A 13,626-nucleotide genomic window follows, 5' to 3' on the forward strand; every position below is an offset into this window, starting at 1 on the left:
GAAGAACAAGTCATCAGGCCATAGTTGCACAGGATACTGTAGAGAAAGTTTCAACATAGATAAAGGAAAGAGTCAAGGTTGGCTGATAAGAAATTGGGAAGGAAATGGAGAGAAAATTCCAGAGTTCCTGTAGTGCTGTGAAAAACAGTGGGCAAGGTGTTCGACTACATCACCAGCTGTGCCTTACACACATCACTCCATCTGTCAAGTCCGTTTGAGCCGTCTACTCTATTTCCAGTCTTGTCTTCTATATGGGAAGGGGCAGAAATTTTGTGCTTTCCAGCGTGGTCCTTTGGGTGCAACGATATAATGAGAATGAAATACTTTGAGAACTGTCACTGCTGGGGACATGCAGGCTCCAACCATCTTTAAAGACAGGAGAGCAGTAATTTTTCTGTTTAACATCAAACCTTCAGCTCTCAGTGAGAGCACAGGCCACACAGCTTGTCTTTGGTTTAGAACCCCAGTGTTTGTCAACACACAGCTACCATTGAAAAATGAAGACTGCTTTCTTAATGACAGGACTCCATGAGAACAGGACAGCCTCCACGAGAAGGAGGCTTTGGAATGGAACCAACCTGCATTTGAATCCTGTGCCTCTTCCTACTTAGGTGACCTTAAGCAAGTTAGTTCACCTCTCTGAGCCTTACTGTTCTTGGTTAAAACAAGCAACACTGCTCAGCTCATAGGGTTGTTGTAAAGATTAAAGTAATTGATGTTACAGCAATGGGGCTCCTGAGCACATAGTATGCGATTTAATGTGACCCTTGAGATAAAGAACAAGAAAGATAATTGAGTATCTGTGATTCCAAGATTAAAAGGGTCAAAGATAAAATTAGTGGCCCAGTGGGTGAAAAACCTAATGGGATTCCCAACAATCACTTCATCCCAAATAGCACCAAGAACATAATTGGTCTAACTCAATTTGTGGTCTCTGGAAAGCATGATGCGAGCTTTGGATGAAATGAGGCTTATAGTGACAACTGAGGGATGAGGGACCACTGGGGAGAATGAAGAGCGTGCAGATCTCAGCAGCCTCTCCCTCCACCCCTGCTTTGTCTCCTCTTCTTCAAACTGGGAGGGGGAGGCTAGCTAATGCCAAAAGCCCCTCCCAAATATAAAATCCCGTGTTTCAAGAGGAAAACCATGGCTGGCTGAGTTGGGCTGAAGAGAGAGAGGTTTTTTTTATTCTCTTGGCAGATGAAATTCTGCATTAGGTCAAGTCTCAGTGAGAGGTTAATTGGCATCACTGAGCTGGTGTTCTCACCGATTATGGGGAAATACTCATAGCTAAGCTGCAGGAATGTTGCACGGGTTACAGGAAGTGACACAGTATGGGACACAGGACAATCATTAGATACTCAAAATACAGTTCTCTGCCATCCTCTCACTGCCCTTCCTCCAACTAGATGGGTCTCTCAACCTCTCTGTTATTCTACTCCTGCGACATCCTTTTCAAGTGGCCAGTAAGTACGTTTACTCATCAATGAAGGGAAAAGAGAAAAATGTTGATTGGGCCACCTTCCACTGGGTTGCCAGAATTATCTTTTTTATAGCAGAGTCCTGATCTTGTCACTACCTTGCTCAAAAGACTTGCATGACTCTCTGTCACCTCAAGACAACCACATCTAGTAGCCTAGAACTTAAGCCCACTGCCAGACCTCAGACTATCTTGATTCTTAATTTCTCTAGGACTTCATATAACCAATTTCCCAGCTGAGCCAAGCTCAACTGCAGGCTCTTGTTCTCTCCACCATCCTCTATAGCATCCTTCAAAGGAAAAGAATCATATCTGCTTTGGAAGACTAAGAGCCACACAGGGATGTTTTACCCCACTGTGGTCCAAATCAGAATTTGCTGCATCAAAAGTGAGAGAATGTCTGCATTATTTGTTTTTCTCCTCAAAACAGTACTCCCTCCATAACGAATTCAGCAGGGGCTCCTCCATTCCCAGTCTCAGGAGTGTTCCTAACAGAAAAATGCTTAATTTCTGCCATTTCTCCTCCTGTAATGGGAGCATCAGGTACCTTCCTCCTGGCATCCTGGCAGAGGATACATAAATCCAATTGGTGGCTTTTTCATTGTCACATTCTAATCAGCAGCCCCTTCCCCTACCTCCACTTTACCTGAGGGACCAGAGGTACTCCCTCCCAAGTGGCCCACATGCTTAAGAGGACTTCTGGCCACCTCCCCCTTCTTCTTCCAACCCAGGAGGTGGCAGCTCCTCATTATCCAAGAGGACCCCTGCTAGGAGATCCCTTTCATCTCTCAGTGCAGAGCTTCACCTCTGACCTTAGCCTTCCTTGGGGTTACAATCTGCCCTTCCCTCTTCTGCTCCCCTGTCAATTCCATAGATTTTTGCTGCTGCCAAGAGCAGCTTCTAGGGACAGGAGAGATTGCCTGTCTCAGCTGGGAGGGAGACTCGGAGGAGAAATGGGTCTTTTAACAACTGCGGTTCAATGATGAGACAGCGTTGGGGCTGCCACCATCCCTCAGACCCTACTTGGAGCCCTTTGCACTTGCCAGGTGAAATGGAAAACATTTTGATTAGGCCTAACTGGATGATAAATATGGGAGTCCAGCCCATACAGACGCTAAATCCATTTCCTGCCTCAAATGAATGGGCAGGCGGCCTGCAGCCTGATCAAAATTTTCCTTGGCTGGAAGCGGAAATGAAGGCCCCTGTGCCATCACCCACTGAACTCCTGCAATGGCTATTTATTCAGCTTTTATGAGCATCCTGTCCTCTGCATAGGGCCTCCTTACCGCAGCTGCAACCAGGGTGTGCAGTTCTATCTGTTATTTCTTGTTATTGTAGGAGCAGAGCTGAAGAAAAGACTGTGAAAGTCATTTAGACAATAGGGTTCAATGTGCTTTTGCTTTACAGCATTGGAAACTTTGTTTGCAAATAACACCATACCCAGTAGCTCAATACAGGATAGAAGAAAAATGAACTTTCTTTGGATACATAATATTGAGGTTTGAGAGAGGCCTTTGGAATGCAATGATTCATTCCAATCATCAAGCATGGTAAGCATCTGTTGTCTCATACCTGGGAGTGCCACCACTATCTTAATTATCTCTGATGATGAGAAGGTCCTTAGGCTACAAGTAATATCAATTCCCCTGCTCTGACCTCTTACTGTGAGTTATGTGACAATGGACCCATCATTTAGCCACTCTGGACCTCAGCATCCTCATCTTAATATGAGAGAGAATGATAACAACTGCTTGATAGAAGGAAAAGATGAAATATCATGTGTGAAATACTTAAAACTCAAAAATTCAGTAGGCACACTCATGGAGCAGGCAACATCCATAGGTGAAAGAACTGAACTTGGAGTCAGACATTCATTCAAACTTGACTTTGCCATCTCTTAGCTGTTTGACTTTGGGCAACTTACCTAACCTCTCTGCCTCGACTTCATGCTCCATTTCATCATATGACTCATTGAGTTGCTTTGACGATGAAACACATAATATAAAGCATAAAAACAAGGATGATTATTACAGTACATAAACAGGAAGACAGCCCCAGACACTTTAACCAGTTGGAAAGGACAGTTCTCTGAGGTTGATGCCAGTGTTCTGCGGCCCAATGCAGTGTCACAAAGGGAAGGAAACCCATCTTTGTGCACAATGCTAGGATCTTGAGGTGCAGGAGATTGTTTAATTCCTGTTTGCAATCTGTTCCATTCTTACGTTTCTCCCCAACCACATAGGCTAAACTATATCTGCAAAGTCCTTAATGACAGACTTTGCTTAGGTTCAGTCAATAGGAGGCGAAACATGGAAATTGAAAGGAGGGAGAGAGAGAGATCAGGGTATTTCTCACCTCTCCCATTGGTGGTAGGTGGTCTCCAGCAGAAGCTGCCTCTCCTCCCACTTCCCAGCAGTCAGCCCTCAACCCATGATCTGCGCTCCTGCCAGGCAGCCTCCCAGTGACTCCAGGTCCTGGTTGGCTCGGCTGGAATGGCCATCCTCCAAGGTGCCAGCTCTCAAGCCAGGGCTCTGCAATAGTGCCCCCTCTGTCCTTCTAGCTCTAAGGCAGGTAGTGGGAACTGACACCTGCTTATCCTCACCTTCCTTGGTTTGTCCCTTTTGTCCTTCTAGCACTTTTGACCAATTTTTAAAACAAGCTTCCATTTTTTTTTTGAACCATCCATCATGGTTCAACAAAACCTTCACAAATATACCCTTGGCAACTCTAGGAGGATCACATTTTCCCTATTTACCTTTTAATTAACTTAGTATCGAAGAAGCTAAACGATGTATTTGAAATTACAAAACTGTGTTGTCTGAACTGAATCCAAGCTCAGACTTCTAGATCATTCTACGCTTTCTTCCACCAAATCATTTTCCTTTGGTTCTTTGGATAATACAAAGCTGCAAGTCTTTAAATACTGGATAAATCCATGTCTACAGTTATTAAAAAAAAAACTGCTGATTTTGTTTCAGACTTCAGTTTTCTTCGTGTTGATAGCAGATGCTCTATGTTTGAGATACAAATTTGCTTTTAAAAAGCTGACAGTGATAGAGTAAAAATAATGTTGAGGATTAAATAGACTATGGCTTGTCTGTTTAGCTGTGAGACCCCCAGGGAACACACTTGTCCTTTTTTGTCCTAGTTTTCTCTCTTTAAAATAAAGTTTTAGACTCAATAATTCAGCATTCTGATCCTGCAATTCTAATTACTTGGTCTAATAGCAATTTTTACTTGACAATGAGATTTTAGACCCATATTGGAATTTTTTTCTTTTTGTTTTTGGGTGCAAGACCCCTAAATTAGAGTGAATAAATGAAGTCACTAGAATGCCACTCCTGAAGGTTTTTTGGAGTCAAATAAGAATGTGCAAAGGGAGGATTGGCAGAATACTTCAGAAAGGTGCCCAGCCCTATAGGAGAGGCTAGGTATCAACAGGGATGCCACATTGGCTGTTAATCTCGGACACGTCTCAGCCTGGCACAACTTGCATTCATTTGTAAAGCACCTCTTCCTCTGAATGCACACAGGAATCATTGATGTTCTTTCCAGAAATCCCTACTTTATTCCTTTTGCCGAGATGCCTCACCTGCCTCTTCTAACCTCCTGTGATGGACAATGAAGGGAAATGGTGTTGCTAGTGCACATGCCAAAGCCTTCTTCAAAATGCTGTACTCAATATCCCATCTATTATTGCTAATAGTATTCTATTAGCAGTACTTACTAACGTTTATTGAATATTGAAAAACTGCTGATAAAGAAGTGGAATTAGTCATCCATCAATATGCTAAAACTCTGAGTATACAGATGTGAGGAACACATCTAATCCTTGCAGAGAAAGGGACCACATTTAGAGACAAAGAAAGTTTAAAGATTAGATCAAGATCAGCTGCTAATAGGTGCCATATCTGATTCTCCAAGCGGGTCTAACCAAGGCCAACGAAGAATAATCTCAGGGCTACCATTCACTTTGCAGTCTACTGCTATGGTATGAATATTTATGTTCCTCCTAAATTTTTTTTGTTTAATCATTTAAATTGTAGATGGATACAATGCCTTTATTTATTTTTATGTGGTACTGAGGATTGAACCCAGTGCCTCAAAAGTGAGGGACAAATACTCTACCACTGAGCTACAGCCCCAGCCCTTCTTCTAAATTCTATTTTTAAATTTTTTATTTATATATTACAGCAGAATGCATTACAATTCTTATTACACACATATAGCATAATTTTTCATATCTCTGGTTGTATACAAAGTATATTTACATCAATTCATGTCTTCATACATGTACTTTGGATAATGATATCCATCGCATTCCATCATCATTTCTAACCCCATGCTCTCTCCCTTCCCTTCCCACCCGCTGCCCTATTTAGAATTCATCTATTCCTCCCATGCTCCCCCTCCCCACCCCACTATGAATCAGCCTCCTTATATCAGAGAAAACATTAGGCATTTGATTTTTGGGGTTTGGCTAACTTCACTTAGCATCATCTTCTCTACCTATATCCATTTACCTGCAAACGCCATGATTTTTATTCTCTTTTATTGCTCAGTAATATTCCATTGTGTATAATGGAATATTCTCCTAAATCCTTATGTTGAAATCCTAACTCCCAAAGTGATTATATTAAGGGATGGGAGAATAGAGAAGTGATTAGGTAATGTGGGTAGAATCCTCATGAATGAGCTTACTTTTTTTTTAATTTAATATTTATTTTTTGTAGTTGTAGTTAGACACAATACCTTTACTTTATTTATGTATTTTTATGTGGTGCTGAGGATCGAACCCAGAGCCCCACACTTGCAAGGTAGGCACTCTACCATTGAGCCATAACCCCAGCCACATGAATGAGCTTATTGCCTTTATGAAAGACATTCCAAAGACTCCTTAACCCTCTGCTAAAGGACAGCCTTGGGTGAGCCAGGAAGCAGTCCCTCCAGACACTGAATCTGTGGTGCCTGGGTCTTGTACTTCCCAATCTCCAGAATTATAAAAATAAATTTCTGCTGGTTATAAGCCACCCAGTCTATGGCATTTTGCTTTGTCAAATAGATAAAGACATCTACATCAAAATCACTACCCAGATTTTTGTAATGTTGCAAAAATTAGTCCTATACCAAGGAACCCCAACTCCTCTTTCTGCAAAGCCCTCTTTATTAGTGCCCCTATCATAAACTTTGAGTCTTGAAAGACTTAGTTTATCAAATAGACTGAATTTTTAAGGTTGCAAGTAAATTATTTTCTTTTGTTTTAAGTGAATCAGAATACACCGAAGAATTCATCAACATTTGATCACCAAGAGATAACCAAGTTTACTAATTTGAGTTGATTTCATTCCAGGAAAACACACATGGATTTGACATTTGAGTTAACACATGAAACCTTGAAACAAGTATTTCTTATCCTATTGGTCTTCTGACACAAAGCAACTAAAGAAGCCCCCTGCTACCATGACATTAGCCTTTGCAGACTGCAGTCTATAAGATCCTGCTTTAAGAACTGCCAATTTCACCATACCAGAATGACAAGGCTAGTTGATTGTTTATTGAGTTTGAAATTAAAGGGGAAAGAAAAGAAAAACAGAAATCAAAGTCTTCGTAGAAAATCTCACATACTCAAAAAGACTTTCTATGTTTTAATTAGATTTAACATGAACAGAATAGAATGAAAAGTAGAGAATACCGACAATTTTGCTTTCTTCTTTGTTAGTCAAAAAGGACAAAGTGAAGGGAAATGGAATTATAATGTATTTTATCTACTATGTGCCAGGAAATGTAAAAGGATAATTATCACAAGCATTTCCCTTGTTTAATAAAAAAGGAAATAGAAGTTCATCCAGCTAAATAAATTGCCATATATCTAGTAAGTAATAAAATCCAGAATTTGAATTCAAGATTTCCTGGCATGAAATCTATGTGCATTTTTCCTTTATTATGCTGTTCTACCGCCCCAAGAGCAAAATAATTCAATGAGCAATTCCAAGCTCTGTGTCGGGCAGTCATTTTCACTCATTCAACAAACATTTATTGAGCCTCTAGTATATCCCAGGCATTGTGCCCGTCATCTGCTAGTTCATGTGATAATGGGAAAAGCAGGCTCACAGGGCAACTCATAGGAACACAGTGGAGGTGGGAACAAGCTGATGTAGCCCTGCAAAACACACAGCTGCCATAGATCTCCTTTTTCCCTCCCAATAAAGGTTCTCTAGGTGTTCCTAGGTCTATTAGAAGGAATAGCTAAGACCTCAGGCATATTCAAGTTCAGCCAAAGGCAGACACTTGAGACACAGCAACACAGGTGAAGATTTCCCTCCTTCTAACATGGGGCACATAAACTTGCCCCATCAAGGGAGCCCGTGTAATTGGTGCACCTTCTCTCGTAGCATTTAAGGTGTTATCTCTATAAATACGGTGCATTTTGCTTTAATAAAAAATGAATTTTCCAGAACAGTGACAGTATTGACCTTACATATTATCCAAATAGAAATTGTAATGAAACAAGTGGAACAGTGAGTAGTTATAATAGATATGCAAATATTGGTCTTTTCTTAAAGGTCTTTCGGCCTACTCACACGTGTCTCTTCTGGGTCTGGGAGGGTGAATTCAGCCTGCATTTTTAATCTAGGAGGACATGGAGGAGGAAGAAGAAAGAGGAGGAGGGGAAATGTGGCAAACAATCTTAGAAGGTGGAGTCCAGGAAGACTGTCCGTGAGCCCAGAGCTTGGAAAAACACATTTTGGCCTAACTTCTATATGTTCAGGGGTGTGTTCATTTGCTCCACACAACAGCTTGTGATACAGTTAGGGCCATTGCTATGTTATGGGTGAGATGACCAAGGCTCAGAAGGTGTGTGACATGTCCAAATTCATACAGCTGGAAAATCAATTGCATCATTATAAACTCAGAGCCCTGATCTTCCTAACCTTAAGTTCTCTGGGTTGCTTTTTCAGTTAAAACTCCTCTGTGCAAGATTGACTTAGAGTATTCAGACAAAAATCTATTCATTCACTTTCTGAACAACTCAATGTGTAGTAATTGAATGTTTGAATATTTTCTGTATGCTGTTTTAGGTGTTATAAGAAACTAAAAGAAAAAAAAAACTTAAGAAGTGGTTTCTGATGTAAAGAGTTCACAGCTTGGTTTGGGAGATGTTGTGCAGACTCCAAAGACTTAAAAATGAAGGATGGAAGCAGATGCACAGCTCGATTCTCCTTAATATGACACTACAGAAAACCTTTATCCAAACTCACTGGCCAGTGTCCGTCTGTAAAGAGGTATGGTCCCATCGCAGAGTTTTCATGCAATGGCTAATGTGGATTAGAAAGCCATAGCGTTCCATCCTTCGTGATCTCTGGGTGGAGTGTCCATTTCGGGTCCTCCCAGTGGACACGAAGAGCTGATTTCTTGACCAGATGACTGAATTTGGTGAGCTGCCACCATAGAAGTTCCATTTTTCTCTCATTTCTATCTTCTCTGAATCTCTCATGAATCTGTCCCCTAATAACGTGCCTGGCAGGCCTCTCAGCTTTCTTGTCACTTTCATGAATAAAAATGTCCAGTCCAGATTGGATGGGTTTAAAAATTTAATCTCGTGCAGTTGAACGCTCATTTCTTCCTCTCACTCTTGCCTTGGCAGGCCCAGGTATGAGGCCTCTTAGGAAGGAGAAGGAAGTCCACTCCCTGGACACCTTCTCTGCTTCCTTCCTCCCTTCCTCCTCTGGGAAGGTAGAGTACATGGAGAGATGATAGAATGGGCTAATGGGCTAAGACCCTCTTATTTCAGCTGTTTCTCTCATTTCTCATCAAGCTGCAGCTGCCATTCATACCTCCTTGCTGTAAGAAACCAAAGGATACCTTTAACGTAGTCAAATGCAAAGTCTTAAGAAGCCTTGCTCAGATCAAGGCCTGGGTCAGACCAGTCAGTCTGCTGGCTTAACAGACAGCTCACCTAAAAATGAGATGTCAGTCTTCCCCTCTCTAAAGTGCCCCAATCTCTATAAGGAATTCTCCTGACTTAGCTGAAGGAAATAACCACTGGGGAGAAGAAGGAAAAGTCAATCTTCCTCCCAAGCCAACAACCTCTGACCCTGGCCATCCTCCTCCCTCCCTGGCTGTGTATTTAAACCAGCTCTGTGCACACAGATGGAGATGCGGGGAGCTATGGACGGCTGGGGGCTCCAGAGGCTGCCTTCATTTGTTGGCTCTTTATTTCCCTGTGGCCTCAGTTTGGGGCTTTAGTTGTATTTTAGTCAATATTTTTTTTTCTGCTGTGACTGAAAGACTCAACTAGAACAATTGTAGAGAAAAAAAAGTTCATCTGGGGGCTCACAGTTTCAGACATCTCAGTCCACGGATGGCAGGCTCCATTCCTCAGGGTAAGGCAGGACATCATGGCAGAAGAGTGTGATGGAGGTAAGTGGCTCACAAGATGATCAGACAGGAGAGAGAGAGACTCTCCAGATAGGCAATATATACCCCAAAGCCATGCCCCCAAAGCCCCATCTCCTCCAGCCACACCCTACCTGCCTTCATTTACCACTCAGTCCCATCATATGATTAAATTCACTGATTAGACTAAGGTTCTCATGACCCAATCCTTTCTCCTCAGAACCTTGTTGCATTATCTTACACATGAGCTTTCGGGAGACACCTCACATCCAAACCATAACAAGTTGTCAATCAGAAAATTTGTACTTGACTATCTACTTGTAAGTTTATAGTATTGGCCTGTATATTATTTAAAATTGGCATGAACCATGTCTGTGCACCATACTTCTATATATGGCATATGCAGACTTTGTCTGACACAAACAAGACAAAATCAGATCATTATCATAGGAAGCAGAAACCGAATTTAGATTACTGACCAGGAAAGTCTATCCTAAAGAGATAACATTTGAGTTGTGATTTGAATGATAAGGAAAGAACCAGCATCTTTGATCAGAAAGAACATTCCAGACAGTGTAAGTAGCCCGTACAAAGTTCCTGGGGTGAAGGCCCTAAGGGGAGAGCAAAGTGTAAATGCACATTTGGGTCATGGAGGTAAGTAGATCTCATGGGAATTTTACCCTAAAGATCATAATGTTCAAGATGAAGCATGAAACTGAAGGAAGATTTCAAGGAAGGAAATGATACGATGCATGCTTTGAAAAGATTTCTCCAGCAGCTTTTTGGAAAATGGATTGTATGAGGCAAAAGTGGAAGCGAATGGTAGTTTGAAAAAAAAAATGATGGGTGGTGTAGGATAGGAACCTAACAATAAGAATAGAGAATGGGAGAACGTGCTGGTTTAGAGGGATGAAGCACAAGACTAGTTGGTAAACTCAATGTAACAGTGAGGAAAAGAAGGAATTAAAAAAACAACATGCACATTTTTGGCTTGCGGTAGTTCCATGGGAAAAGGAAAAAGGGAAGGAGTTTAGAAAGCCAAGAGTTTTCTTTTAATCATATAAAATTTGAGATGATTTATTGATTTCCAATGGGAATGTAGATATCTGAATAGAAAGTTCCTGAGAATATTAGACTTAAGCATCTTCAGGAGTGTTTAGATGGCTTATGAAGCTTGTTAGAGACACGATTTTTCTAAAAACAGTATGTTAATAAGCCCTTGATTTACCAAGGAATCTTGTTAAAATCAGGTCCTGATGTGGTAGTCCTGAGTGAGAGGCTGAGACTGGGAGTATCTAATGCACTCCTGGTGACACAGCTGCCACTGGTCTGTAGGCCTCATTTTGCATAACATGTATCAAGGGGGAATGAGTCTAGATAGAGAAGCTGGCTCAGGACAGACACCTGTGAAACTTACGATCTATAGCAGCAAAGGATGAACCAGTAATGGAGACGGCCCTCCTGCCCTCCCTCAGTTCCTCCCAGCCTCCCTCCCTGCCAAACATTTATGAGTCCAATTAGGTGTCAGGAGCCCTGTTGAACAGTTTTCTGTGTTCCTCTATCGACTGAAGGTTGCCAAACCTTATTTCAGTCTTTTATTCAGCAGGTAAATGTCCCACTCCCTGCTGTGAAGACCTTTCTACTGAACTCAAAGGCTGTTTACTTGTTTCTAGAAATATCCAGATTAGAAATTTAAGGATGTAAACACCTGTCTGGCAGGACCCCTCAGGAGCCTTAACTACCTTAACTACCTCTATGCAGATGGTGTCAGGTGAGTAGGAAAATGTGGGGATAGGATGGTGGCCCTGAACTTGACCTTGGGGATGGATGCACAGCTAGGGATTTAGAAGTTCAACCATTTTCCAAAGGCAGCCAAGTGTAGAGTAGCCCCTTCTAATTTCAGGAAAAAAAGAAGAAAGATTGTTTCCTCCAAAGCCAGGCATTATGTCCTAACAGAACAAATTCTGACTGTGCTTGACAAGGGGAAAACAATGAAAGAAAGAAGGAACACAAGGGAAACAGCACCGCCTCCAGCATCTAGTTAAGGGGAAACAAGGCAGACTGCACAGACGCACCCAAGAGCAAACAAGTCAATTAGACAAGGACGTCTCCCAAGCAATCCTGTCCCCCCTCTAGCTCAGCTACTAAATTGCATCTTGCTTACTCCTCAGCTCAAGACAGAGGAAACAGAAGGTGGGGATGCAGCCTGGATTTATGTTTGAAGAAAACGATGGCGATAAAAGACAGGGCTTTGAAAAGCAATCAGAGCTGCCAGCCTCCCAACTGAGAACTGTTTAAAATAGCACCATCAAATAAGAGCCACATAGATACAAGTCAAAGCTTAAGATCCCCTTTGGACATGAATTCCAGAATGCCAGAATAATATGGCTCTGCGTCTTTTTCTTTACTCTCTGTCTCTGTGTCTCCGTCTCCCTCTCTCTTTTACACACACACACACACACACACACACACACACACACACACACACTATAATCTAGGATAGGTCTGAAAAGAGGAAAGTAAACATGATATTTAGGATTTGGCCAAATACTAGGTAAAGAGAGAAGAAGATATTTCATTAGCCCATGATCTCATTCTTGCACTTTTAATAATTCTTGCCATGTTGAGGACTTCCAGCAGTGGAAAGCAAATCCATGCCCATGATCCTATGCAGGCCTTTATGCCATCCATACCTGTGAAGGGAATTGAAAACATTACCCCTCTTGTTTTCATATAGGAAGAAATGAAGACTCAGAGATATAATGGGATTTTTCTACAATGACTTTTAGAATTTTAGAAAATTTTTTAAAATGTCGGTCAATTAAAAGTCTAGCATATAAACCAAGGGCTTTGAAGGTCAGATTTGGAGTTCTTTCCACTGTTATGTTGACATTCAGCTTTGGTTTGGAGACATGAAGAGCAACAGCTTGATCTTCAGCATATGGCCAAGTGTAGGCATTAACTCCTCTGATATGTGCTGAGTTCCCCACGGTGGGGCTTTTCCTTAGTCTAGACCTTGAAGTCCACCAAGTCAATTCAAGGAGTCGATTGCTAGGTGTTGATATGCCAGAACTGCGCCAGCCCCAGAGAGGATGTAAAGAATCCTCAGATGCACCTAGCACCCAGCGTGCTTCAGGAATTGGCACTCGGTGACTCATTGAAGGAGGGGTAAGAGGAGTCGGGATATAGGCAGAGAGTGATAATAATTATGATGATGGCCATGGAGCATTTATTCATACAAATCATGTTTCTTATGCTCCTGGCTCAATGCTGGTGCTGAGAAGATGGTGATGGTGATGGTGAAGATGGTGATGATGAACATGGTGGGATAATGACGGTGCATGATGTTGGAGATGACTAGGACCATGATGCTAAAAGAGCACAAGTTTAGAAGTTGAACTGACTTTGGGTCAAATCCCAGGGTCATCACATACTAGTTGAGGGATTTTCCGCAAGGTGATGCGTCTTTCCTTGAGATTTAGCTTACTCCTCTCACATGGAAGCCACACTTACTGCCTTGCTTATCCTTACTGGGTTGTTCTTCTCAAGTGTTCAAGTTGAACACCTGTCCTAACTAGCCAAGGTGCCACATGCTGAGTACAGAGAGCTGAGGAAGACTCCGACCCTGCCTTAGAGAAGGTCATGCTCCAAAGGAGAAGACAGAGCTCTATTCCAATACCTACCTGTGAAATAGCACAATGCGTTCTGAGAGCACAGAGGAAGGTGTGGTTAGTCCTGTGAGGATTCAA

The sequence above is a fragment of the Ictidomys tridecemlineatus genome, chromosome 11 (genome assembly GCF_052094955.1).
Source record: "Ictidomys tridecemlineatus isolate mIctTri1 chromosome 11, mIctTri1.hap1, whole genome shotgun sequence".
In the NCBI taxonomy this organism is placed as follows: Eukaryota; Metazoa; Chordata; class Mammalia; order Rodentia; family Sciuridae; genus Ictidomys; species Ictidomys tridecemlineatus.